General features: G+C 40.7%; 1 protein-coding gene and 1 pseudogene across 2 annotated transcripts in view; both read left to right on the top strand.

Annotated features, from left to right (window-relative positions):
• EBF1 (EBF transcription factor 1) overlaps positions 1 to 26,901 on the top strand; it is a 383,852-nt gene that overhangs the window by 47,906 nt on the left and 309,045 nt on the right. The window lies entirely within an intron of this gene.
• Positions 6,708 to 6,884, top strand: LOC123638946 (annotated as a pseudogene).

Below are 26,901 nucleotides of genomic sequence, written 5' to 3' on the forward strand. Positions count from 1 at the left end.
ACCTGAGGTTTTCTTTTTGCCAGAATGTGGAATTAAAAAGAGCACAGGCACCCAGCTTTGTCCCCTCCACTCCCTCCCTGGAGTGACTTTTTGCTCAACTGCTGAGTTTCTGAGTTTGCTTTGGAGGCTCCTGGGCCCCCCTGGGGAAGGAGGGCTGGGGCTGGCCCAGGGGAGGGCACAACTGGCTAGTGGAAGGCCAAGGTGGGAGGAACGGAGTCTTGTCAATAGTGAGAAGTTAGTTCATGAGCAAGTGTGTTAAGTACGTGCTTATGGCGGGTGGGGAGAAAATGGTTCATGCCCCACACAGCTGACCAAAGGGCTGAGGGCTGTGCCTGAGACTTGGGGGCTAAGGGCAGCTGGGGACAGGAGGGGGTTCTGAAGGCCAAGTCGTAAAAGTCAGGGGAGGCCTGCTGTCTCTGGGGACAGGGTCGTTACACCCACACCATGTGCAGAGCCCATTCTGGAAATTCATGGATCCCTCCTGTTGTAGGAGGAGCTGCCTGGACAGGATGGGAAACGTCCCAGGTGGAAGGACCATTGGTGGTTCTGGGTGGGTGATGGTGGTTCTGGGTGGGTGACTCGGGGGTGGAAGGCAGGAGACAGACAGGGGTGCAGAGCCACAGCCACAGGGGCTGGGGCAGAGCAGTGGGGTGGGAGTAGAGAGAGGGAGAATGGGTCAGAGGGAGAGACGGTGGAGCGGAGAGTGCAGGAGAAGATGGAGGCAGAGGAGGGTGAGAGAGAGAGAACCTCGTTTGTCCATGCCCCCTGCACTGTCCCTCGTCTCTCCTGTATACACTCTCTTGACACACTCCTTGCCTTCTTCCAAGGCCTGTTTTCTGTTCCTGTCGAAATGGCTTATCCCTGGTTTTATTTTTAATGCCTTGAAATTAAACCTTATTTAGTGGTTCATTTTCTGCCTCTAGAGGGAGAGAAAGAGAAAGCATTAGGGCCCACCAAATTGAATGACTTTTCTGTGCTGTGTCAGAGAGAGTTAGTTTTTTGGGACACCCGGGATGCGAAATCATACTGGAGATTATCCCAAGATAAGCACCCCTCCCCCAAACAGGGTATGATATGTGATCATTTTGGTGAGAAAAACCATCCTCATTTTGTCTTCTGGGAAATCTTAGGCTAGCTATTTCTGTTTGATTCCAACTTTGGACAATTTCCAGCGTTCTCAAGAACCAACTATCTTAAATCCTCAATGATTTTGATAGAGAAGACTGTTTTGTCTAACGGACAGCAAGGCTGGTACTTGGTCTCAACCAAAATATCTAATTTCAATTTAGTCCTGACTTCTTAGCTGGAACAAAGAGAGAAAGAGTTTATACTCTGCAGAATATGTAGTTCACCTCCAAATCTTTATTGGGTTAAAAAAATGTGTGTATGTGAGTTTTTCCTTATTTAGCAGTCAGAATGCATGTAAGTTTATGTTTTGCTAATCAACACTCAAACATTTTGAATGGATTATTTTTTCCCTCCACCATCCTACATATCTGAGAGATCTTTTGTAGTTTTAAGAATCTCACAAACTCCCTCAAGTGATGCTTAATTAGAGAAGGTTTCTATCCACTAAGTATTTTCTTAAATGTATAATTGATTGGGCAAGGAAGGAAGAGCTGCAGGAGTGGAAATCATACATCATTTCATTATTAATGGCAATGTCTAAATAAAATGCAGACTTTGTCATGCTAATGGGTGGCTGAGTATGTTTAAATCAGAAGCTTTTTTTTCTTTACTACGATGATCTAGGATCATTTTAGGAAGTTTAAGGAGCATTTAATATGTTGATAAGTACATTCCAACGTGCTGGGGCTAAAGTTGGAAAAAGGAGCCAAGTCTAACTCTAAGGAACACAAGGGAATGGGATGACAAAACGAGTAATTCAGGAAGCCATACACATTACCCCCTTTTTATTACCTGTGGACAGGCTAGATTTTTTTACCTGGATTAAATTCAGAAGACATGTATTTAGCACTTGCTGTGTACTGTTTCCACTGCAACATTCCACAGATGTCCTCAGAGAACAGCAAAACCGAAAAGTTGCTGAATGGCCCTCATCCTGTTTTCAGTGTGGAATTCACCAGCCAGAGTGAAAGAGGGTCTCGTGGATCCTGAAATGGCTGGTTTTGATTGGAGTCTCTCTCAGTTTGCCGTTCCCCAGATCTGAGACCTTTCACAAGGTAGTTTATGTGGGCATGACTCTAGGAAGCGGGGGATGAACGAGAGAGGAGCGTGAGAACGGGTAAGGAAGAAAAACTAAGGCAACGGTGCATGATTGAAGTCACTGCTGTGACAATAGGTACTTGATCCCATTGGGATCCTCTAAGGGGCAGAGTAGGATATGCCTTCTTGCTCTGAAGGACAAGAGGCTGGAGCATTTGTCTCTTGGCTCCTGGCTCCCATGGGTTGAGGACTGTCCCTGGGCACCTGTGCATAGGCCAGGCAGCTCCTTCAGAGTTGGCATGATGTGGAAGGAAGCCTTCTTGTGGTGAGATGTAGCCAGGGTAAGATACATGGCTGAAATCAAAGGTGGGCCATGGACGTATGAGTCAGGTATCAGAGGTGTCTGTTACAGAAGCTGAGTATGACAGTCCTATGCAGAGGGAAGCCTGATAGTCCATCCTTTGTTCTTTATTGAGTACCTACTGTGTGCTTGGGCATGGTTGGCATCCAATGACTCTTTGTTGAGTCCATCGATAAGTTCGTAAATTCATATACAACAAATGTTTGATGAGTGCTCATTGTATGTCTGGAGACCAGCCTGTCTTCTTCCTCTAAGAGTGTTCATGCTGTCAGACCAGGTGTTGTGATTTTGTTTTGGAAAATATAGTACCTACCTCCTGACAGATCCAGGTGATACAAAGATGAATAAGACGTGATCTGAGCTTCATGTCTTCAGGCTGAAGTCCAGACAGTTCTAGGGTGGGCAGCTCTGTTAGCTGTTGAGCATTTGTCCTTCACAAAGAAGCAAAGATCAGAAAGCAGATTCTGATGGAGAATTTGAAAGAAGGAATGCAGACAGGAGTCCATGAGTTTCCCAGCAGGTTTACTGCTGAGGGAGGGAAACAGTAGTACATGGGGTATGGGGCAACCGGTGGAAAAGGTTGGGGCTGGAGTGTGGAGGACCTTGGAGGCCATGAGAGGAGGTTTGGGTTTTTTTTTTTGTAGGGAGTCATTTTTATATAAAGGGGGAATATAAAATCTATGTTGATGAACTCAGTGTCCAAACATAAACTCATCTTCCTGCTGTTAATGACAGATTTCTCATCTCTTCAGTTGCAGAAACCTGGGAATTATCTTTGCTACACCCCTCACACTCAGTCTCTCCCGCAGCCACACCAGATATCTCTCAACTCTGTCCCCTTTGCACCGTCCCACTTCTACCGCCAGACTCCTGCTGTAGCTCCAGAATGGTGTCCCTGCATTCATCGGGCTTCTCTAGAAACCATTCTCTACGCACAGGAGCCAGAGTAAGCTTTTCAAAATTCAAATCTGATCATGCCGTTCCCTAGCTTACAATTCATCAGTGGTTTCTTGTCCTAAGGATAAAGGCCACCTTCCTTACTCATATGCTGTTCCCATTGCTTCTCTCAGGGAAACTTCTTCTTCTCTTTGATAAGTTCAATTCATCGATCAGATTCTAGCTCCCTTCTCTTCAGTTCTCAGAGACACCTTCACAGTCCTTCCCAGCTGGGTTGGTTCCCAGCATAGGATGCTGTAAGCTCCATGTGGCCAGGGGCTGTGGCTGTTTGTTCACTGTTTTATTCCAGTGACCAGCACAGTGGTAGACACTCGGTATTCAATAAATGTCTATTGAATGGATTATTGGATGGATGGGAATCTAGCTTGTGGCTGTGGGGGGTATGGATCCTGTTTGGTGTGCTGGAGCACACAGACTCATGAGAACCAACTGAAGGAATCTTTTCCTAACTCTGTTCAGTGATACCACATTGGCAGCTTGACATCATATATGGTGGGAGTATTTACACCATGGAAATGGGCAAACACGACAAAGCAGGGCTCCCTCCGCCCACTTTGCTAAACACCACTGACCCTGTCAGCCATGATTCTTATCAAATCTTATGTTTCTCAAACTTACCTTCCACAGTGAGTCTTTGTCATCAGTTTTCTGGAGGGCGGGGACCACATCTTATTAGGTTCCGAATTATCAACCTATAGCAGAGTGTACAAATCAACAAGCATTTATTTAAAAAAAGAAAGAAGCTCAGCAGTAGCTTGAATCTCCAGTCCTGTTGTGCTGTCTGTCCTACTTCATGTGCTCTTTGAGAAAGGGATTTTGAAATGATACTTTGGCCCATTTGGGTTCTCTTTCCATATACCACTCCCCTTACTTACGCCAATGGCTCTTACACATTCTACTCATGTTAGAGAAGCATTTTTTAATAAGCAGGATTCTTGTCAACAGGCACAAATTGACACAATTAAGGGAATATCTAAATCCCTTAGTAAAGCTAGTGGGTTCAATTCAACAAGATTATGGAGGACCTTTTTTGTGGGAGACACTATTGCTCCTATGCTAGTGAAATGGAGGCATTTCCTGCCCTCAAGGGTCTGTGTACTGAGAGGTACAGACATACGCAGACAGAGAGCTAATCAATAAGACAGTTAGATGGTAGGATAGAGTGTCAGGGACAGCTGTATCAGGGACTGATTAATTCTGGATGGGCATCAGGGAAAGCCAGGGAGAAGGGATATATGAGTTAGAACTGGAGAGATTTAAGGAGAGCTGTAGGGAGCAGAGCTCAGGAGCAAGGAGACCAAGTTGGGAAGTTACTGGAGTAGGAATGGCCCAGAGATGATGAAGTCTTGGTAGCACTAGTGGCAGGGAGAGAGGAGAGTGTGCAGGGGACAAAGGCCAGGTTGGCTACATGGAGGTGAGGGAGTAGACAGTCAAGGCAGACTGCCTGGGTCATTTGCTCATCCACTCCTTTTTGTGAGGGGAAGATGGGAGAATGGAAATGACCTAAATATGGCTTCTTAATGTTCATGTTATCTTGCCTAATCTTGATAAGACTTTATGACAACTTTATCTCAAGCTGCTGCAGTTTCAATAGAAATTGGATTGTGGGATGCACAATTTGATTTAGCCTAACAGCTTTGGACTTGCATCCTATTTCATTGTCCCTGAGTTTCATTACTGTCATTGTCTGCAACCTAATTCCATTTCTATTTGAATCACTCATTAAGTACCTAAAAATTATGCATGTAGTAAATTCACAGGATAACATATGCAAATAAGAGGCACCCCCTCACCCTAGTCCTAAATAAACATTGTGGGTTTGTTAAATAAATTTGGGAGTTTCAGATCATTTCTTTTATGTAATGAAATTGTAGCCTCACACTTCCTATACAGCTAGGATTCTTTTTTATCTTCCTTTAAATGCAAGGAGAAAAAAAATAAAAATATTTTCATTTTGAGTCAGAAAGAGGGTGTTGGGGAGAGAGATGAAGGGGAGGGAGGGACTGTATATAACTTCTCTTTTGGGTTTTGGCAAAAAAGGGTAGTTCCCATCAACTCAGCTTGGCTAAGAGTGGCCTCCAGATAAGAATTCTTGAGATCTCTGACTCTTGTCCACATAAAAATTTTTAAAACTAATAAAAAAAGAAGAAATTACAAATTATCTGGTCTTGAATGCCAAAAATCTAACCTTTGATGTTGGCTTTTTGGAAGTTAAATAATAAACTACAGTTTCTTTTTTTCCTTTTTTTTTAAAAGAAAAAAAAAGTGGCTACTTTATAAAGCCTGTCTTACTTTATAATAAGAAGGAGGAAAACATAAATAAAAGACACTCAAATATTTATACAGTTATTCAAAGGATTAAATGTATTTGGTAAGGTCCTAAGGTTATTTCATATTTTCCCCTTCTTTTGAGTCTTGTTTTTAGCTCTGGTACATTGAGAATATTTTTTTCCCTGTAGTTTTGTCTAAGAAAATTAACTAATTCCCTTAAATTCATAAGAAGTTACTATAGGAATATGCAAATACAAATGAATGAGAGAAAGGAGATATAGTATAGATGAGATGAAATATTTTCACTGTAACTTTGCTTGTCATGTTAACACTGCTCAGTTAACACTGGGTATTATTCCAAAAAAGTGAGTAATAGGCTGCTTATTTGACTCATAGATAAAAATCTCAGGGACCTCACACTCTAGAAGAATATTATTTTACTTTAAATTTTTATATTTCATGGATAATCTATGACAACATACATAGTCACATATTTTTTCCCACATGACTTAGACTGAGAAAGGAGGAGAATGATTAGTTTATGCGTTAAAAACACAGTGAATTTTTATTTGTTATCATTCTGGGCGAGTTCTGTGAACTTCCTCCCGTCTTGCACACCAGCTAGGATTCTCTTGTGAAACAGACCAAACTTTTCTTCATAGTTTTGGTTTGTTAATTATATCAAAATTTAAATATCCAGATAGTAGATTCTGGTAGATTAAAACAACAGCAATAGCAACAGCCACGACAACACCTGTAATAGCTTAGGGTCCTTCAAAAGTCTAGTGTTGCCAATGTTGTAATTTGTTAATCAGTAAATAGGAGATTGGGCCTGAATACCCTCCACTAAATTGGCGTTACTTTCTACTAAGGATGAATTAAATTTCTCTTAACAAACATTAGTGAATATTCTATGTAAACATTTTGGTTAATAGATAATTAATTTATAAGTATCACCTCTCGGCCTTTTGGCTAAGATCAAGTGTATTATCTGTTCTTAGCTTTATGTGGTACACACACAACATCATTTTCAGATACAGTAACATAGGTATGATCAATATAGTTTTATCCAACAATTAGATGTTGTATAAGGCCCCTAGGGGAATTGTACAAAGTGGTCTTTTCTCTCAAAGAACTTCTCACCTAATGACATTTTTCTGTGATTCAGAGGATACCTTGGTGACTTGCTGTGAATTAGGGTCATAATTATGACTATCATTTATCATTGTACTCTGACTGCACAAGTGCTGGTTAATAGATGATTCAGAATGATAGAATGCAGAATAAATCACATCACCTTTTTCTGGAGTAGTGTCTCGGTGAGCCGAAGCAGAGGCAGAGACCGGATACTGATATCATTTCCATCTGCAAAGCCCTTGTGACGTATGAAGTGCTGTGAGACATTTATGGCTTTGTTGCTACCATTAAGACCTTTGGCAGAGTCCTAAACTTATTTCAGTCTCTCTCTTTCTGTCTTTTTGCTAGCTATTTCCAGCTGTTTATTTTTATCTGGCTTTGAGATGTTTAAATGAAAGACATAATTTGAATCTAAATCGTGGTTATTATCAGATCTGGCTAGAACAATAAGACAGTGAGAACAATTTGGGTTCTCCTGGCTATATATTTAGTGCTGAGTTACTCACAGTGAAGGTAAGTTGGAAGCAGTGGCTTATTCATTCATTCAGTGAGCACCTACTATGTACCAAGCAAAGACTGTTAACAGACTTTGCATAGACTTTACAGTCTAGTGGCGGAGACCGTCATTCAAAGAATCACATAAATAAAAGTGAAATTACGATTGTGTTAGGTGCTATGAAGGAAGATGCAGGAGGATAATATGCGTGCATGTACCAGGAAGAAGAACTAACTTAGTGAGGGGTCTGGAAATGTGTTCCCAAGGAAGGGACAATCAAACTGAGAGCAAAGCTCTTATGCCTACATTTTCCACTTAGAGTCCAGTGTGGCAGAGTAGAAATAGTGTAGTTCCTGGAATCAGATAGACAAGTATTCCAAACTTCCAGTGCTACTAACTAGCCATATGACTTTGGACAGATAACTTTATCTCTTTAAAACTTAGGGGTTTTTTTCCTGCAAAATAGAGAAAGCAACATCCATCCAGCTGGATTGCTTTGTGCTGTAGAAACAATATATTCTTTAAGGCCCTGATTCAGTTAGATGAGGTGCTTAATAAATATCAGTGACAATTATTATTTCATCTATGGTAGGAGTTATATAAATCATATAAATCAGGCCTTGTTCTCTCCAGAGAGATCTTTTTAAAAGGGATCTTTTCTGACAGCATAACCTGAAACAGCTACCTAGTACCTCCCATCAGGATATCCTGTTTAGCTTTGCATTTTTTTAAAATGTGAATACTTGACAAATAAAAAGCAATATATCTAATACGTATGAAGTTGTTTAAACATGTGAAACTTTACTGAACTTAAGAACTTAGAGTTTGAAAAATTTAAGATATTAACAAATATGAGATCTATGGTACAATTTTGTTTAGAAGTTGGATTTTTGGTTTTTTAAGTAAGCCCAAAAATTATTTTGAGCTTCAGTATAGTTTTTGTTGCTGGGGAACCAAAAAAACAAACATCCACACACATACATACACACAAGAAAAAAAGTTTTTTTTTTCCCTTTGGGAAAACAGTAATATATCTAAACTGGTTTGGAGGAAGTTGATTGTTTCCCAGCCAGAATGACATTAAGGATAATATTTGAATTGGTTGATCGTGGTTTTAGGTAAATAAACGCTGAACAGGGTCAGCTTTTAGACCTATGGAAGAGGAGCGGCTCTGGGCTGAGATGCCGGAGGGAGGCTGGCTTTTGGTCCTGGCTTTGCCTTTGATGGGCTATGTACCTGAGACTTACTTATTTTGCTTTTCTGGACTTCAATTTCTTTACCTCTAAATTGAGTGGATGAAATGTTCTCCAGGATTTGAGAGTCCCTCATTCTGTGCCTCTGTGACCTGTGGTCTTCTGGGATTCAGGTCCCTCTGTGAGCACAGGGTGCAGGTGGGGGCCAGGCTCCCGCGGAGTGAGAGAGCCCGCCTGCAGGTGTGCATCTCTTAATGCCAGTGCACTGTCTCTGATGGGTTGGCGCCAACAGCAAGCTTCTTTGCATGGGAAAAAGTTCCCTTCCAATTACACAGCAGTTTTGTGGTGGCTGAGGGCTATAATGGGAATGCTTTGCAGCCAAAGTACTCTCATTCATAAATTCCACTGTGCCACTTCTAATTTTTTTTTTCTTTTTTGGATAGATCAGTATTCTGTGGTTCCTTCCACCACAGCCATGCAAGCAAAAGTGTGTAGTTAAATATTGTCATGGCCTTTAAGTCTCTGCAACACACAAGGCACAATGGTGTCCATCCTAAGCAATATTTGGTGCAGTAAATAAAAGTGAACTGACCCTCCCAATATCCGTTAGGAAGCTGTCTTTAAAATGAAGTACAGGAAGAAGCTAAAGAAGAGAGCTGGTCTGTTTCTAGTTTATGGATTTCTCTGGAAATAGCTATTTTATCCTGGTAAGAGCCCTCTGTTCATCACTCACAGCTAGATGCATATGCTGAATGTCAGCCTCTTTGTGCAGGTGTGAATATCTACTGTAAATTATGGAAATTTAGGCTGCTTTTAACAAAATATTTTCTTCATCTGTTTTTGTAACTTGCACTATTCCTGGGTTCCCTTTTAGGAAGTGACTAAAATGCAGAAAGAAAATCAAAGTAAATATGGTTCAAAGAAATGAAATATATAAAATAACCACACAGACTCCATACGTGACACAGACTATTTTAGTATTTATTTATTTTTTAAACATGAGAAGTATATTCTGTTGAAGCCAGTGTATCAGTCCCCTTAGTGGTGATCTAGAAGATTTATGCTTCATGAAAAACCTATTCCTCTGAAAATCTATACCCCGTGTTTGTGTAGGTATGTGTATTGCACAGAGCATTAAAAAGTTAACATTTGCCTTCTGCCATGTGGTGTTTGCTATGCTTTCAGGGCAGGGATGAGGGATATCGCAATTAGATTCAGCATAACTGTAGTTTCAGAAATACTATTAGCTTATTAAGTATCGGGGATTGGTCAAACACAGTTCAAATGACTATGGATATGTGTGAGGATGGGTACCAAACTGTGGCGTCGTGAACTGTGGATTGTAACTCTGCCAAGGGTTTGCCTCTGCATTTCCCTTTAGAAAAAGATGACTGTTTCTCTGTAGATATGTAGCACAGAATCTGTTTCTAAACAGCTACAATAAAATCTGTTTATTGGTGTCTCTTGTCTACATACAGCCACCTGTCTAAAAGCATAAATTCACATATATAGAGTGGTCTATTCTCCCCTGCATAAGTATATGTCACCCCCATCAGCATCAATGAAAGCTGTGTGCTTACCAGCAGGAGAATAGATTCATATGCTGTGAAAAGGTATGGAATTCTGATTTATAGTCTGTGTTGCTTTTAATGGATATACCTGCAACAGCCACAGAGCTAAAAACTGTAAGGTGTTAAAATAAAACATTTTACAGTGCAATATATTGCCTGCTTGTTAGTTAAAAGCACTACCAAGGAGCACATTGTAGTTAAATTTGGCTGCGTTAAAAACACATGTGAAATATCTTTGCTTTCTTTTCTTCATTCTTGCTCTCTGGGTTTCCCCGAGGATGCTCTCCCTGTTTTCAGGGACTCACTGACCAGTGACCTGCAGGGCACCGAGGGTGGATATTCGTGGGGCTTGGGATGAAACTCAAATGAAAGATTAAAGAGATTCGGAAAGATTTCAAGATAGGTCCCTGCCAGGTCAGCTTCAGAAAAAGAAAAAGGGAAAGAAAACTGGTTTCTTGAGTGGCTTGCAGTCTGGATCATGGCCATTTTGGTGGTGGGCTCCGTGGATGTAAAGTAGATAGTGCTTTCAGACCCTTCATGCCCCGGCTCAAAAGCCTCTGCAGAATCATGTATTAAATATTTAAGTGTTTCCTCTTTCTGCCTCTCACTCAGCCACAGAGAAGGCCTGAGAGAGCAGCATTTTCTAAGCTCAGCGTAGGAACAGAGTACCCTAGGCTCACAGGCAAGGGCCAGCTTTGTTTTGGTTGACTCTCAAGTAGTCAGCACCCCTCACCCCAGCTGCGGGGTTGTGGGGGGATCATTAGAAATACAAATAAATATACAAATAATGAAAGTACATGTTCTTGTGTGGAGTCTTTCATCAACATGGCATTTTAAAGAAATTCACAGCGCTTTAGAGAACGGTTAATATTACATTTGAACAGAAAACAATTTTAGGCATAAAATTTAGGATTACCTCAAGACAAGCTTTTGTTTAGTTTTGTCACCTTTTAGAGGTGCTCCAGGAAATATTTTAAACCTAACCATATACATCAAGGGTCTGCGGGCCTCATTATTGGAAATGCTGGGTTGTACTCATTTGATATTGTATTCCTGACATGTTTTACTCCCTGCCCAAGTGTTGCTTTTAGGTGAGCATGAATCAAATCCAAAGGGACGTTTTTAGCTTATTCCAAGAGCTCTCGAGAAGGAATAATAGTATGTGTTGGTTTTAAGTTTCATGGTAAAACCGCTTTTTAATATTTAAATAATTTTTCTTCTGAAATGGAGAACTTCAAACAAGAAAGTTATTTAATAGCTAAATTACTTTAGCGACTGGCTTCCCTATTTCTTTCTTTCTTAAAATCTGGAATGGTGCTAAAATAAAGTATAACGTAATATTTAAAATAAATATATTTAGGACCTATGAAAATCCTGCTTCACAGCATTTTTAGGGAAATGTAATGCTTGCAAAGGTATACAGCAGTTTATATAGTAGTTTTATTTTAACTAGTACAATATAACAACCTGACATGCTGTGAAAAATAAATAACTTTTTGAAAATGCATTTTCCAAGTATGAAAGTAATATTGAAAAACGACTGAGGTAATCCCTTTTGTATAGATTCTGAAAGTAGAAGAGAGGGGAAGAATAATTTATGGTTTAATGCATAGAGTTATACAAAGGTGTGAAAGATTTCCTTTTCTGTGGGACCAGGAAGAATATGCTGTGCCGTTTTGCAAAGAGATCAGGGAACGGGGCTGACTTGTGAGCCAGTGCTTGCAGGCTTGTTGGCCAGCTCATTTATTCCACAAACTGTCTTTGTTTTGGTTTTGGGATTAGCAGATTGAGTAAATGGATTTCTTTTTTATTCCTTCAGAGGAAAAAAGACTCTTTTGGCTGTTAAATTCCAATTTTCTGAAGGAAGTAAACATTCCATCTCAGGCTTCTCACACATTCAGATAAACAGACCACTTGGAATTGTAGAATGTTTATCCTGGAAGGAAATAGCCTCTCTATTTTATCGATGGGGGCCCAGGGAAGAGGCGACTTGCCCAAGGTCCTGCAGCTAGTGGGCATCTGAACCAAGACCCCTTTCTACCCTGGTGAGAGTCAGGGTGGTATGTCTGAGACTCCCACAGGAGATGCGGTGCCCAGACCCTAGACCTAGGGGAACTTTCAAAGTTGTTACCCATAGCCTTGCTAATAGGCCAGGCAAGCCCTAAACAGCCCAAATATCATTAGGTCATTGGCACTACCAATGGTTTAGGGATAAGGTCTTAGCCTCCTTCCCCCATAGTTTCTGTCAGCTACCCCTGGCCTTCTCAAATAAACATACAATGTAAGGTAACACTGTGTTTGCTTGCTGTGGAGTGTAGCTTCTTTGCTAATTCCCCTCACTCTGTACTCCCTGACACAATCACATGTGAACTCCTCTTCTACTGAAACACACATGCCACCCTGCATTAGGTTTTATTTAAGTTGTTTCAACCTCGAGTCTCGATGTCTCTCTTTGGAAGGAGTAGCTAGTCCATCTTGATTGGAGAATATATACGTAAAAAATTATTTTCATTGGCTCTAAATGGGTAAAATAGCTGGTCTGTTATCTAAATGCAAAGTGGAGAGGAGGGTGCGGGGTGAGGGGACAGTGGGTTTTCCTCCTCATTTCCCTCCACTGCTATCCACAGCTTTTTGACTTTTTGCCATAAAGTCTGTAGCTCAGAGGAAGAGAAAGGAGTCTGCTCTGCTCTCTGCCATGGAGGTGGTGGGCCACGGATTAAGCGAGAGAAAAGGGACAGCTGAGGTAGGAAGTGAAAGGATTGTGAATCCCTGGGACAGCAAAGAACAAGGAAGGGTGAGGGACGAAGTCAACACACTTCCTTCACAAGATTTCCCAAGAACTGTAGTAAGGTCTTCAAAAGTAGCCTTGGCAGCCAGTCTCCTGCCACCCTGGCACTGCCCGTGAGCCTAGGTGATGGCATTTGTTCAGAAATAATCCTTGCAAATTGACTTGGACCCCAGTCCTATTTTCCTAGGAGATCTGAGGGTGGCTGATGGGGCAGATGGGAAGGTGACAGTGGTCCCCCTTGCGGAGGAAGCTTGAGGGATTCAGACGAGCTTATGTTCAGGAATCAGAAGCGAGGTACCTGGAAGTGCCAGCCATGCCTGATGAGACAACTGAGCAGTTGAAGTGCAGCTCTGGGATCCTTCTCTACTGGTCTCTTACTCACTTTCTTCAATTTGTTTTCCTGTGTCATAAACGCCAGCCCTCACTCTGCACCCATGAGGCTACTACTCTCCAAGAACCAAGTCTCTCCTGAGCAGGGCAAGGTGATATGAATAGAATGAAATAGTTTCATATTCTCTACCCTGGGTGTGGGGCAAGGAAAACTCCATTTTAGATCTTTGGGGAGATCAAATCAAGGGCTGAACCTTTTTTTTTTTTCTTGTAAATTAGTATACATAATAGTTGTGTATCTTTACAGGGTACATGTGATGTTTTGATACAGGCATACAATGTGCATTAATCAAATCAGGGTAATTGTGGTATCCATTACCTCAGGCGTTTATCATTTCTTCATTAGGTACATTCCAATTCTATTCTTTTAGTTATTTAAAAATATACCCTAACTTATTGATGATTATAGTCACTTTGTCGTGTTATGAAATAGTGTTCATTTTATCTAACTATATTTTTGCACCAATTAACCATCCTCATTTATCCCCCCTTCCCTCTACCTTTCCCAGCCTCTGGTAACCATCATTGTACTCTCTGTCTCCATGAGATCAGCTGTTTTTAATAATTAGCTCCCACATATGAGTAAGATCATGCAAGATTTCTCTTTTTGCACTTGGCTTATTTCATTACCATAATGTTCTCCAGTTCCATCCATGTTGTTGCAAATGACAGGATTTCATTCTTTTTTGTGGCTATATAATATTCCATTGTGTATATATACCACAATTTCTTTATCCATTCATCCATTGATGGACACTTAGGTTGATTCCAAATCTTGGCTATTGTGAATAGTGCTGCAGTAAACATGGGAGTGCAGATATATTTTTGATATACTGAATTACCATCCTTGGATATATACCTAGCAGTGAGATTGCTGGATCATATGGTCATTCTAGTTTTAGTTTTTTGAGGAACCTCCATATTGTTCTCCATAGTGGTTGTATTAATTTACACTATCACCAACAATGCCCAAGGGTTCCCTTTTCTCCACATTCTCGCCAGCATTCATTATTGCCAGTCTTTTTGGTAAAAGCCATTTTAACTGGGATGAGACATCTCATTGTAGTTTTGATTTGTAGTTTTCTGATAACTAATGATGTTGAGCATTTTTTCATATACCTGTTGGCCATTTGTATGTCTTCTTTTAAGAAATGTGTATTCAGATTCTTTGCCCCTTTTTAAATCAGATTAGTTGATTTTTTCTGTTGAGTTGTTAGAGCTCCTTATATATTCTAGTTATTAATCTTTTGTCAGGTGAGTAGTTTGCAGTTGTTTTCTCCCATTCTGTGGTTGCCTCTTCACTTTATTGGTTGTTTCCTTTGCTGTGCAGAAACTTTTTAGCTTGATGTGATTCCATTTGTCCAATTTTGCTTTGGTTACATGTGCTTTGGGGTTATTACTCAAGAAGTCCTTGCCCAGGACAATGTCCTGAAGCATTTCCCCAATGTTTTCTTTTAGTAGTTTCACAGTTTCAGGTCTTAGATTTAAGTCTTTTATCCATTTGATTTTATTTTTGTATATGGCAAGAGATAAGGGTTTACTTTCATTCCTCTGCATATGGATATCCAGTTTCCAAGGACTGAATCTTTAATGGTAAATTTCAAGGTCCTCTAAGCCCAAGAAAGATGTTGGGGAGTGGGTGGTTATCACAATCCTTTTGTGTATCTACTAAACTGGGAAAGGCAATAATTTGGAAGGTGAATTCTGATTCCTCACACTTTTCAGTCTCCCCACTCATAGAATGAGACTGAAAAATCATTTCTTACCTATCCATGTAAAATAATTTCAGATCTGATGAAATGACTATAGCAGCCAACAGTACTTATTACATGCAGGACAACTATTGTCATCCTTATGTAGAGATGAGGAAAGCTTGAAGCTTAGGAGGCTAAGTGACTTGTACAAGGTCTGCAGCTAGTTGTGGAAAAAACTGGAATTTGAATCTAGGTAGTTTAACATCAGCATCTATGTACTAAAGCACTATTCCGTACCTCTCCCTTCAAATACGGTCCGAGATCTTTCAGTCTTGTGATTTATAACATTAAATTTCTGCTGATAACTTACCCTTTGCTATCATTTAATACCTAGAGCTGGCAACTGGATCTCCTGAGTTGAAACTCTTAGCTTCTCCCTGGCGTTACTTTTCACTTCTTTCTATAATTTTAAAGGATGTTCCATGTGGTCAAAGTAAAACTGAAAATGTTCGGTGATTTAGAAATTTTTCCTTTTTCATAAGCTTTCAGTGGTTGGTGGTTGATGAGCCTTTGTATTCATTGCTACCCTGATGAAAGAAACAGTGATCTGTACTCCGCTGGCTTGGTTCTCTCTGTATCTCTCTCTCTCTCTGTCTCTGATGCCTTCAATGAGTCAATAATATAATGAGGCCACAAAAAATAGAGAATACCTATGGCTTCTGGTTTATATTTGATTTTCTAGTAGGAAATATCCTTAGTCCTTGATGTTCTCTTGCATATGTTTTCCAAAGAGCACCATGTTGAGCCAGTTTTTATTGAGTGGCTTTGTTTTTATGGGGGAAAAGATGGGGATTGGGTACTGTCCTGAGTGGACCAGGTAGGCAGGAACCACAGGGCGGAAGGATTATGTGCTTTGCTCTTGGTTTCTATTACCTGGAGCTCCATCATGAGTCTCAGGGTGGATTGAAATCTTATATTGAGGCCAAAAGTGAAAGGAAAACCAGGACAAAGAAATCTGCAGGGCAAGGGGCGGGGCTTGCTTAGCAAAAGCAATGGAAAACAACGACGATGAAGTAGCTTGTAGCTTGCTTCCTGATATGTGTAAAGCGTTGGTACAGGCAAGATGGAGTTAATTCAATAAAATAAATATAAAATACTCTCTCTTCTGTCAGGCCTCGCTGGAAGCAGGTCAGGGGTCACTGAGCCGCTTCACTGGAGCACTAATCGATTTGCTGTCAAGGTGGCCTGCTGGGGTTTCAAGCGGGAGAGGAATTGAGAGGCGCTCTGGCCCAATTTCCATAATTGCTCACTGCCTTTAGTGTACAACCTTTTATGAAACACAAAAAATATATCATGGAATTGTATTGATTAGCCATTGGGCTGAATAATTCACTTAGTATTTATTACCTGACCCCAAGAGGTTAAATAAATCCACTATCTAACTTGGGTTTGTGAGAAATATTACTTATTCATTGAAATGTGGGCTGATTATTGCACAATAGGCCTGTATCTTTGTTTCTTGATTTTGCAATCAAGATCAACCCCTCTTGCATTTGGGGGCCAACAAGTCAGCGGGGAAAAAAGCATGGTTTGAGTGCTCCCCTAAACAAGTGCAGTAAAATCACTGCTGAATATCACTTTGAAGCAATTTGTTTTGGTGTGCAATTTTTTTTGGTGTTCAATTTTAATCATTTGACTCAAATTTCAAAATGGCTCCAAACAAACTTTATGGATGCCAGTGAATTGTAGACACAAGCCTGGTTTTCATTGTAAACACTACATTTTATATTAACAGACTTAATAATGGTGATGACATCTAAGTCCATTTTTATTACACCTTTTTGGAAAGCTTATCCTATTACATTAAACACCCATAAATTAAGTGTCCCCAGAAACAAAAGGGTGTTGGATGGTTGGGTAGGATGAAGAAGACTCTTTTGGTCTTAAAGATGAATCAATCATGGACAGACGACTGATATTTATCCCAGAAAAGATAATTTTAAGTAAGTTGAAAATATGATGGAATTTCATCTGTAAGACATTTTGTGCATTTGTAAACTTTAGGGAAGTCATTACTTATTTACTGGGCAGTGGCATTTGCACATTTCTGTGACTCTGAATGACTGAGCAGTAAATCTGTTCGGAAGTGCTATACATCCCAGTCACAACTGCATGGCATTCAAATCTAATTATGTTCTCAGTTGCCATGAGCTCTCACTGTCAAGATACAACCCTTCCTTACCTCCCTCTGAAAAATATGTTTTTAACTTTTGTGTCAAGTCTTTCTTCAGTTTCCTGTCTGCATCCTCCAGCATCTCAAAGCATTGTTTTTGAAGTTTAATGGAATTTGTTGTAGGTCAAGGAAAGGAAACCATGTTAAGCTTTTTTTCCCCCCTCTCCCTTCAATGAAAGGGAAAGGAAAAAAAATTCATTTGAGTTCAGTGCAAACTTTGTGTTTGTTGATCATTTTACATTTCTGTATCCAGGATCTAACCTTACGATTAATGGTAGGAAAAGCCAGGGTTCTGGAGTTAGACTCAGAGTCTGCCTTTCCTGTGCTGCAGAGTGGAAGGAAGAGATGATGGCTTAAAGCTGGGTAAATGTGCGCAGGACTTCCTTAAGCATGCTCAGGTGTACCCTATTTCCTGTCTTCGGTGGGGCTGCTGGTGTGAATTTGGGCATTACATTCCAATTTTTGTGTTCCCTGTTACCATGATTTGTTGATTGCCACTTTGGAAACTTTCAAGTTCAGGTTTTGATGTTTGGTGTCTATATTTAGTTTGGGGGTAGGGGTGGATGTGGCAGGGTGGAGAAGGTAGGGGAGGGAAGGAGAGAGAAAATAGCATACTTGAATTGTTTTGTTTTGTTTTTCTTTTTAAGTGATGTCTTAAGTCTTGCTTTCCTTCTCCCTTTTGTCTGTGTGGGGCTCGGTTAAATGGAGAACATAGTTAACGAAATGACTTGAGAGCTCTTGATAGCCTCTTGAGATAATTTGGTTGTAAGCACTGAACAAAATGCATTCTCTCGATATGCTCATTTCAAGTGCTAATCGTGAATGTTACATTTTTAAGGAAGCCAATGTCATAATACTGTTCATGGCAATTCCAAAATAAATATTAGTGAGATGTTTTAAAAGGAAGGGGTGGTTTAGGAGAGAGAGAGAGAGAGAATGACAGATTCTGGTTTTTGTTTCTTTAGAATTCTTGTATAATTTAACTTGGGTTCTGCCATAAGGCACAAGACTTGCCTATGCTTAAGAATAATAATACGTAGACAAGAGATCTGTTGAAAAGGCTAGAAATAATCACTCTGTTTATGCAGCTTTATGTAATAGTCCAAGGAACCTAGTTAAGAGCTGATCAAGGAACTGGTGGCATGTCTTTATTTCTAAGTATGACTGTTTTGAGTGGATGAGGGAAATTTCTTCTTATGCAATAAATTATATTATAAATATAACAAGAAGGTCCTGGGTTTGAATCCTGGCTATTACTCGTACCTGGACAAATTAATTAACTTATCCTGCTTCTTAAATTTGTATGGTGGGGATAATAGTACCTATCTTCACAGGGCTGTGTACTAATGAGTCAGGATTCAGGATTACAGGAGATGATTTTGGCACATAATTAATGTATAACTAAGTGGTAGTTGTACTACTGTTATTCTTCAGAAAATTAAACAAGGATATTGTTGCACCCACTGGTATTGATTAGACATTTTAGGACTGCTCTTGGTGGAGATGCTAAACCAAAACCAATCTACACATACCAGAGCATCCTAGAATGTGTTCACCAAGTAACCTAAAAGGAAAAATACAGTTTGACATTTGAAAATTTTTTGTTGTTATTTTTTTCTCTTTCCATTAAAATTCCTTCAGAGAGGGGAGGAGTATGGCAGATGTTCAACTGCACCCACAAAAGATGGCAGTTTTGTTTTTATTTTAACTGAAAGTGGCCAAGATTTCCCAACTGTTCTATTTTTACAAATTTTAAAAGTTTCATGGCCGGGTCAGATTTAGGCCTGTGTGGGAAAGGGAGATTTCTGCCAGCAGTGCAGCAGGGTCCCTGCTGTGTTGCGGTTTCCATGTATTTTTACATTCCATGCATTGCTGAACTGTGTATAGGAGGGAGCTCTAAATCACCGGGGCTTTATGCAAGTTTGCGACCTTTTGATTTGGGCTTCAGAGTTGAATGCATTATTTTAAAACTGGAGATGTTATGCTAGTGACCGTGCCACAGATTGTGCCTCCTCCCCTTCTCCCGGCTCCACCCTTCACTTCCCCAGTTGAAGTCAAAGGTAAACTTTATATAGCACAGGAAACATTTGGGGCTGCTAATAAACAAATGTCAGAAGGAGGAGGCCTTAATTGTTGGACGTGCACATGCATATTTAGGGTGTTAAAGAAAGCCCGGTGGAGACAGGGAGGTGAGGGAGGAACACTGCTTCCCCCAAATGTACAGATTTCTTAAGGATGGATTATATGTCTCAGTGGATTCTGGGCGTGTTGTAGGAGAATTCTACAGAGTCCGTTTCCAGTTGGAGGTCCTCTTCTAGCCATTGTTTAGGCCCCTGGTCTCCTCCTTGCCTCCTAGCTGGGCCCTGAGCTCTCCTCTACATACTCCACAGCCCCACACGCCTTGCGTGGAATGCACGCCACAGCCACACTAAGCTCCAAAGAGTCTGGTTCTGAATGTGTCACTCTGTCACTCACAAACATTCATTTGAATCCTCTTCCTCTGAATTATTGGGCCTGTGGGCTCTAACCACCTTTTTAGCCTCCATCCTCTGGGTGCCTCATGCTTCTGCAACCCAGACTTCTTCCTTTCTCCCAGACACGTTCAGTACCTGCCCAGCTCCGGGTTCCGGCTCTCCTTGTTGGTCCCTTCTGCCAGGCTGCCTTTCCCACATGGCCCTCTGGTCAGGTCCAGTCCTGTTGACCCTTTAAGGACCCACACAAATACTCCCTTCTGGAGGTTGGGGGGGCGTCCTTTAGCGCCTCTGGAAGGAATCTCTCTGGCCTCTCTCTAGTGCTTTATTCATGATCATATTTTAATTAAAAATATATCTATTTACTCAACAAGTATTTGTGGAGTCTCTCTTCTAGGCTAGCTCCTTTGCTTGATGTTGGGATGCAGAGATGAATAGTAATACACCATCTCCTGGCCATCAGGATTATTTTTAAACATTTAAAAAAATAAATTAGGAAAGTAATTTAACTACATTACAGAAAAATTGGAAAAGAAATTAAAAAAGGAAAGAAAAACCCCACAATCCAACCATACTCATTATATTACATTTTTAATTCATGTGCATTTTTAACATTTTAAAATTATGATGGTGTGACTACAATTTTGTGTTTCTTTGTTTTAAATTCTTATATATATATATTTTTCTGTGTCTCTACATAGCTCATATTTGATGGATAATAAATTATCTTCTTATTATTAAAAATTGAGTTTTTTTCATTTTTCACTATTCTTTTTAAATAATACTGATGAACACATTCATATTTATAGTTATTTTTATAATTTGGATCATAACTTTAACATAGTGTGTTTTCTTTAAAAAATTAAGTATCAGAGCTCCTTTTTCCAATAAACTTGAAACAGAATCTGAATATCTAAAACAGAACTGTGCTGGTTGTCAAGGGTAGGAACCTAAAGCCCTACTTGTTCTTCCTCTTTCGTAATCATTCCTGGGACTTTGCTGTCCAGAGATCCTGAAGCCCCTTTGTAGAATCCTAGGGCTTTGCAGAAAATACTTGGAAAGCCTTGTGATAAATCTCAGAAGAAGAATTACTTCTTCAGACATTATAAACATTTTTTTGGCTCTCAGTACATAACGTCAAATTGTTTTCCAACAACTTGAGTTCTGAGTGTTCAATTCTATTGGTTATTTGTGAGAGTACCAGTTTGCCTATATCTTTGCCAACATTGTGTATCTACCATTAAATTTACTTTTACCTAGTTTAATAGATGAAAATTGGACTTAAGTGTATATTTCTTTTATTATGAGTGTGGTTGGGCATTTTCCATATGTGCATTTATTATTTATGTGTCTTTATTGGTGACTTATTTATTTCATTCCCATTGACTATTTCTTTATTGGAATGTTATTATTTGTCTTATCAACTTGTTTAAGTGTGTACATATTAAAAATAGTAGCTATCAAGAGTGGGAGAATGGGAGGGGGCGAGGGATGAGAAATTACTTAATGGGTACTATGTACAATATTTGGATGATGGTTACACTAAAAGCCCAGACTTCACTACTATGCAAAATATCCATGTAACAAAACTGCACTTGTAACCCTTAAATTTATACCAAAAAACCCCACCTTTGTCAGAAAAAAACCCCAAATAGCTATCAAAAAATAATGTCTTGTACATATTTTAGGGTTGTGAAACACACATGATTGATTCATTTTGTTTGCAAAACAAACACCTATGACTTCATTTCCAGCACCAACCACCACACTCTGGCCTCACTGGCTTTCTTCTGAAATGCCAAACCCGTTCATGCCTCGGGAACTTGTTGTTCCTTCTTTCTGGAACTTTTCCTGCAGAACATCCATGTCTGGCTCTTTCTTGTCTTTTAGCTCAAATGTCACGTCCTCAGGGAAGCCCCTTCCTGAAGGGGGCTAAAGTTCCATCCTTCCATTCAACCATCCAGCCATCCAGCCTTTCATTCATCCTTTAACAAATGTCTGTTGAGTCCATGTGTGTGCCAGGCACTGTGCTTGGTGCCAGGAATACAGCAATGAACAAAATAGATAGGTCTCTGCTTTCATGTGCAATATCTTACTCTTATTCATTTCCTTCTTAATTGACACCCTCACCCCTACCTGTAGAAAGGCAATTCCATGTGAACAGGTACCTTATACTTCTTGCTCACCATTATTTTCCTGCCCTATGCATGCTAAATAAATACTGCTGAACGAATGAATATTTCAAATGCCCCCCCCCCCACCTCTCTTCCTCCAATATGGTACCATTTCAATTGCTTGGAATGTTGATGGCATTTTTTCAGAAACTTAGACTTCCTTAGCCTAGCAGTTTATGTTAATTGGTTTTTCTCTCCCTACCTGGTCACCAAGATTCTGGATAGAATGAAGTTAAGGATTATCCTTTCTCCCCTAGCCCCACCCCGAGTCCTCCTGTTCCCATCATGTTACCATGGGGTTTGACCCAGAGGGTGTATTTTTCCTTTAGTGCGTGAGCCCAGCTCCCATTAGTGTTAAGGAGGAGGCTGCTCTCTCATCTAGAGTCTGCTGGGATTTTTCAAGCACTATCTACACACTTAAAATAGAGGCACTTCAGCAAGTAGGAAGCAGTTGCACAAAGCCCCAACTTCAACCTGCTTTTAATAATAGAAACCCTTATTTGCCAAGTCCATGTCATTTTTTTCCCTTGCAAGCTTTATTTGGAAGAGGAATGGGCTGAAGTTCATTTTTCCAAACGAGAGTAAATGAAAGATCCATATGAGCTAGGGAAACCCTGGGCATGACAACCTTGTGTATACTTCATACAACTCAGGAGCTGCAAACATCTATGCAAGGTTCAGCTGTGGTTGCCCCTGAGAGCTGGAAAATTCCGACTGGAGGGGCAGAAACCAGAATCAGCATGTTCTTGCTTCAGCCAGTAAGGTGCCTGCCAGCCACGTGCTAGGCACCTTGCTGAGAAGTGGGGAGTGGCTGTGATAAGGAGCTAACCTTTGGGATCACCTTGGTCAAATGAAGATTCCCAAGCCCCAGCCGGAATCGGATTTCCTGGGGACAGGTGACTGGGAATCGGCATTTTCAACAAGCTCCCCTTAGATTTCTTTTGCATCATGAGGGGTGAAAAACACAGGTCTGGTAGTGTGGTAAAGAATGACAGCAAATAATGATTTGAGTGTTAAGTGAGGTGCTAGGAGAGGGTATGTCAGGGCAGCCTAACCTGGTCTGGGAGTGAGCAGTGCCTGGGAAGGCTCCCTGAAGAAGCCATATGGCAGTAGTGACTTGGAAGGGCAGAGGTGTTAGCTAGGAGGGGAGGGGTCTAGGCCTGGTTTTGGATCAACTATACATTAATAGGAGGAGGAATTTAATATTTCTCTGAAAAGTGTTCAGTTCATTAGAGTAAACTAGCTCAATGTCCATGTGTCTTGGCAAACATCAGGAATGGGAGTAATGTGCAAGTAGGAATTTCTCACTCATGAAAAAAATCAGGCTACATAGTGGCCCTGCACCTGCTGAAATGCTGGACGTGCCCTCTTCCCGTTTGCTAATGGAAGGAAGAACGGATCGAGGCAGCCACGAGAATATGCACTAATGGTCCAGATAGAGGCCAACTGGATGGGATTAATGGAAATTAGGCAGGTCCCAAATTAAATAGATCCTATCTCTTCTTTCTCTTCACTTTTTGGTTTGTTGGATTCCCCTTCAGTGGGAGTGTATTTGTTTGTGCTGCAGGCAGATGCCTATTTCCCCCTCTGACCTTAGAAACACGGGATTGGATGGGTAGAAGATAAAGTGGCGCCAACCCTTTGCTTGTCTACTGGGCCATGTTCTTTCCAGGTAGAGGTTCTAAAAGCTATTTGCTAGTCTGATGTAGTCGTTTTCAATATTGAGGGCTGCATTTAGCTTAGGGAAAGAAAAGTTTGATTTGAGAACATGCATGACTTCTAAGGCTTGTAGTTCTGGCATTGTACAGTGCACTGGAGAACTGTGAGTCCAGCTTGGGGACTTCTGTGCTGTAGAACAAAGGCTTGTGACACCTTTTGGGATGGTAAGAGCAATGGTGGCTCGCCTAGGACTCTGTTGGTTGTCAGGTCAGGTTTTCCCATCATTGCTAGTGGAGTATATTATTTTTGCCCCCATAGTTCTTAAACTCCTAATGTTTGCTTGTTTGTTGGTGCTGACTGGCTTTCCTCTCTTTCCTCTTCCTTCTCTTGTGATCTCAAATGTTTTTACACCAATCTGGCTATTTAAAAGTGTGTATTTCCTCATCTAGGGATATTTGTATTCAACCTGGAATTTTTCTTCCCTAAGTGTAATTTATAAGAAAACCAGTCTTCATTAACACAGAAGGCTACTCACCAAAATACTTACTAAATCTGGCTGTAGAATTTGACTTCATGACCTTTCAGGGTGGTGAATGTCAAAGACTGAGCCCGGGGCAGTATGAAATAATAAACAATTGGGCCGTAAGATCCAGCTTGACGGGCATCATCTGAAATCACCTCCCTGAATTTATTAGAGTTAATCAATCCAGGCTGAAAAACGGAGCTAGGAAATCTCTCCCACCCTGCTGCATTTCATTCACACTTACATCAGGTAATAGAGGTTTGTGAGTTTCGTTTCGCTGTTGTATTCTGTCAAGACAGTCAAATGTGTCCCCAAATGGATGCTCCTTGGATGTAACTTGAAAGGTGATAAAATGCCTAGGAAGAAAATCACCATGTTGTTTCACTTGAATTGCTCAGGGCTTTTTTCCGAAGGTAAAACTGATTCTTCCTTTTCCGAGGTATATGTTGGTGGTGACAAAAGTTAGCAGGAATCACAGCTCATTTCAAACATCCAGACGGACCTGTAGAGATACATTAAGGAGACAACCCATTGAAAGAGAAGTACCTATAGAAAAATCTTACAGGGTTCAGGCTAGGGCAGCTGCTTGTGACCTCAAAGATTGGAAATAAAAAGGCTGCTATTAGTTCCACGTCGGTTCTCAGAGTGAATGTTGCAGAGTGATGGAGGGTGTTAAGCTGTCAAATACCAGCAAGGGTTAATAAGGTTAAGGAAGAAATAAAAGCTGGTCAACAATAAAGCAATGTGGATAAATCAGCTCCAATAAATAAAGCATGTCACGTCATGTATACACAGTGCGGGAAAAACAAAAATCATAACTCACATGCTCAGGCAATAGTTGCAAGATTTCGTCAATGGGACATCCCCACATTATTTCCCTGGGCATCTTACATGCTCATTTGGACACCTCGATGGCCCCTTTTCCTTTCTGGAAGACATTTAATCGCTTCCCTTGTAGGAGAATTCTCTGACAGCAATCAGAGAGTGTAAAATATAAGAAGGGCAGAACCAATGTAGCTTAGCACCTGATGTCAAAGAAAGGTCGTTATAAACCACCATGCCAAGGAGGTGATTCACTTTCAGTCCCCTTTGACCTCTGCCCTGGAAAGGGAGGTCAGATAGATGCCTTCTGTGTGGGCTGAGTTTGCCCAGCTGACCAGGGAGATTCAGAGCTTTGATGGCAAAAGAATTTTACAGATGATTCTGTACATTTGTATACTGCCCATAAGTAGTACAGGGTCTTGCTAACTCTGCATCTGAAATGCCTTCACACCCATAGACACTTGCTATTAACAACAGCAAGGTCTCAGAAAGGAAATTTTGCAGGCAAGGTGGCTCTTTTTACCTATGTTGGTGTGTAAGTGCCAGGATCTAGCCCAGTTTTAAATGGTTCATAGCTGGCCATTCCAGCTGACCTCGGAGCCTCACTTTTATGGTTTCTTGTCTACTTCCAGACCCAGTGGCTGTGGAGAATGCTTCTGATTAGTGGTCACTCTCATTTAGAGGTGATTCCATAAAGCATGAGCACAAAGAGTTATATGGAGTATTTATTTCTTAGGGAAGCATACCCCAATTACACACTCAAGTCAGTATTACCCTTTTGAGAAGCCTTGGGCTTATTTCATTGCTTCAAACCTATCTTACCCCTCAGGATGTGGCATATTACTTTGAATTTCCTTCATAGTGACAAGTCTCCATCTTTGGGGGCTGTGTTTGGAAAGTGCCAAATGTGAGGAGTCAAACATGACCAAGTGGGATAACTGTTCTTTGTTGTATTAGATGATAAAGTATGAGCACTGATTTTTTGTTTTGGTTTGGTCTGGTTTTCCGTAGGACTGTTGAAGGCTTTCCAAAAGAGAGATTCCGAAAGTATACCAAGCAAGGGCCATAAAATTGGAAAAATTACATAGTTTCTCCAAGATTTAAGTTCTAGCAGAAACACGTGCTGGTTAAGCCTCAGCCTTATCATTTTATAGTCCTGCTTGTCACTTGTCGAGCAGATCATGAGTTTGTGAAAGTGAGGTTTCTATTCTCAGAAAGAGTCTTCCAGCGGGCAATTAGAAGTCTATGAAAAGTGACCTTAGCACTGTCTCTGCTTGGATCTGTTGCGCTTTTGGGACTCTAGAAATTGGTTTGTGGTGCGCACAAAGATTCTAGGATCTCAGCATCAGGGGTGGCCCAAGTCCTGGAGATTTTTGTCAGAATACTGTCAGCTTTCCCATTCTTAGGAAATAAGGTTCGGCCAGCAACCACTATTTTCACCGACAATTTGTCTTTCCTGGCTTGAGTAATCCCAGTAGCGATCTAAAGAAGAATTTTGATTCCAAAGAGACACACTCGTAAAGCTGTGCATTGTTAAGAGAACACACTTGTTTCTCATATGCCCACCTCCCCCTCCGTCCATTTCCTACCCTTTCTTCCAACTCCACGTTAGACATCAACAATAACGCGATTGTTTTTGGGCTTTCTCTGTCATACTTCATGCCACTTCATGGTAAGCAATACAGTTGTGACTCCTTTTAGGATGAATCTGACTTTCCCTATACATTTGAAAAGGATGAGTGGTGTGGAAACTAGCTGCTAGAATTTTGTTTTTGTGAGTAAAAGGCAAAGTCATGTAAGAATTAAATAAATGTCTTCCTTTCCTATCATGATCTGCCTATTATAAACCATGTAGATTCGTAACTATGCCAATATAATAGGGTGGGGGAAGGGCTTTTCCATTCCGAAGGCTTAACTCCTTGGGAATAAGCTTTTTGGACACATAACACAATGAGGTCAGAGATATCACTCTGAGGCACAAGGATAATGAGAACA

This window comes from Lemur catta, chromosome 5, assembly GCF_020740605.2.
Source record: "Lemur catta isolate mLemCat1 chromosome 5, mLemCat1.pri, whole genome shotgun sequence".
Classification (NCBI taxonomy): domain Eukaryota; kingdom Metazoa; phylum Chordata; class Mammalia; order Primates; family Lemuridae; genus Lemur; species Lemur catta.